Below are 2,977 nucleotides of genomic sequence, written 5' to 3'. Positions count from 1 at the left end.
CCACTGGCATACTTCCCTGTAGCTTGGTAACTGTTATTTACAGCGGTATTGTAAACGCGAATCCTGTTGATAGATCTATCGGGCCTGACAACCCCAACCGGACTGGACGACCAGTATTCAACGGTTGCACAGTACTTCGTTTTGTGACTACACTTGGTACGGTGTAGTAAGATTTCATATTAAAGGGAATATGCGACGTGAAAATGTTAAGTATGGTTACCAAGTGCTCAACCACTTAGAATATTTTTATTGAAATGTTTATATACGAAATCTTGTGGTCTATATATATATATATTGCTGCGCACTAAACCTATATCTCACCAACTTTATGTTGACGTTTTTAAACATGTTTATTCTCAGGTGATAATTAAAGCTTCCGCTGCATTATGTTGAATCTAAGCAGGATCATGCGTACTCATATTTGTGTCAAAAATAAAACTGCATATCCGAGGACGTGTGTTGTAAAATATGCTAGAAATCGTGTTGTTATTATCATTTGTAAAGTTTGTAAGTCGAAGATTATCGCTAAACGATAATCATCTTTTTATTGTCTTAAGCTTGTAACAAAAATAATGGTTATGGTTTGTAATGTATAATATATGCAGTTTTCTTTCAAAAATGTCTCATATAGAGGTCAATACCTCGCAATGAAATCATACGTTATCTAACGCGTTCTTATGGTAAAGGACGGGTTATGACATGTGGTATCAGAGCGTTGGTCTTAGCGAACCAGGTCTGCATTAGTGTGTCTAACCGAGAAGCCGTTAGGATACATTAGTAAGTCTGGACTTTGACCGGGTCTGATTTAAAAAAAAAAAAAAAAAAACAATGCTTATCACTGTTGGTTAAAATTTATATGTAAATATTATATAAGTACTAATGGGTTAGTTGTTGTGTGATAGATGTCGAGCTCAAAAATTGTTATCACAATCAACGACTCCGAATCAGAATCTTCAGATGGCGTTCCAGTCATTAACCTGTCCGATGACGAAAATGATATCCTTGGGGAAGACTCACAAATTCCGGATGAACCAACTATAGAGAACCCGGAAAGTGAACCCGAGGAGGAAAGTGAACCCGAGGAGGAAAGTGAACCCGAGGAGGAAAGTGAACCCGAGGAGGAAAGTGAACCCGAGGAAGAAATACAGGAAATTACAAAAGACGAGTTCGAACTAGGAAAGAAACGAAAGGCTAATGAATTAGAAAATCCAAATCCCGAGTTTAATGAGAATGATGTGGCACCAATTCCACTCAACACTACCACCCCTATCCCCGCTATTCCTATTCGTTCTGTCCCGGCATCCAGTTCTTCAGTCCCACAGCCAAAATATAGGCAGACAGTTAGGATAAGCATTAAGCAAATCTTTGTGTCTAAACGTCCTAGAAAATAGATCAAACGATGCGCTGCTGTGTCAAACCATGGAACCGAATAATGTTTTGTATAATATTAATAGTGTGGTTTGCTTAATGTTCGATGTAAGATAAGCATATGTAAAATATTGAAGTATGAAATGCAATAATTTTCCATGGTTAAGTATTATTTAGATTGTAGTAATTGGTTCTGTACTAAGCTATTAAGTATGAACATTAACGGGTAGGTACTACCCTAGATATAATTATAAAACGCTAATAAGAAGAAAAGGCTTTTATAATAATACCTGGTTCATATTATTAACAAGCTATAAATGTACTATAAATACACACTACATCTATAATATTCCATGTGAATAATTATTTTCTTTCATTAGGAAATGGCGCGATTGAATCGAATGACGGAACAAGAACTCGAGGAACTCATCAACCAGCGAGTGAACGACAGAATGTTATGGGTTGAGGCTGCAAGAGCTGCTGCAGTTAACCCAAATCCTCGTGTAGGATGCTCCTACAAGACGTTTCAAGCTTGCAAGCCCTCATCAATCAGTGGAACGGAAGGACCGATCGGTTTAACCCGATGGATAGAAAAGATGGAGACGGTGTTCAAAATCAGTGGTTGTGATGAAAAAGACATGACCAAGTTTGCATCGTGCACTTTACAAGATAGTGCACTCACATGGTGGAAGAATTATGTGAAGGCGGTAGGAGGAGATGTAGCTTATGATACTCCATGGGAAGAATTCAAAGCAATGATAATCACCGAGTATTGTCCAAGGAATGAGGTTATTAAGTTAGAAGATGAGTTACGAAGTTTGAAGGTGGTTGGTACTGAAATCACCAACTACAACCAGCGATTCATGGAATTAGTTTTGCTATGTCCTGAATTGGTTCCAACCGAAGAACGGAAGATTGAAATGTACAAAGCTGGTTTGCCCAAAAAGGTCAAGGCAAATGTTACAGCATCGAAACCTAAGACAATTCATGAAGCTATAACCATGGCGAACGAGCTAATGGATCAGGTCATTTTGGACAAGAAAGTATCCAATACTGATGTGAAGGTATCAGGTAACAAAAGAAAGTGGAATGGAAATTATGATCGAGGTAACCAACAACAATCTTTTAAGAAACAAGAAAACACGCAAGGTGCGGGTAGTGGTTTAAGCTTTGGTTATAAAGGACAAAATCCTTTATGCAACCGTTGCCACAAACATCACTTTGGTTACTGTAGTGTGTTATGCACCAAGTGTAATCGACAAGGTCATCTTGCGGAAGATTGTAAGGCTCTCGTTACAAATGGCAACAAGACTCCTGCCACCAACGCAAATAGAACTGCTTTGGCTACCATTACTTGTTTTGGTTGTGGAAAACAAGGTCACTATAAGAGTCAGTGCCCGAATCAGAATGGCGGACCTGCACGTGGAAGAGCGTTTGTTATTAATGCTAGAGAGGCACGAGAAGACCCGGAGCTTGTTACGGGTACGTTTACCATTAATAACTTATCAGCATCTATTTTATTTGATACTGGCGCCGATAGAAGCTACGTGTGTATAAATTTTTACACTAAATTGAATTGTTCATCATTACCTCTAGATGCTAAGTACTT

This window comes from Rutidosis leptorrhynchoides, chromosome 2 (genome assembly GCF_046630445.1).
Source record: "Rutidosis leptorrhynchoides isolate AG116_Rl617_1_P2 chromosome 2, CSIRO_AGI_Rlap_v1, whole genome shotgun sequence".
Lineage (NCBI taxonomy): Eukaryota > Viridiplantae > Streptophyta > Magnoliopsida > Asterales > Asteraceae > Rutidosis > Rutidosis leptorrhynchoides.
The sequence above is the reverse complement of the archived record's forward strand: the minus strand, read 5'-3'. Positions refer to the sequence as shown.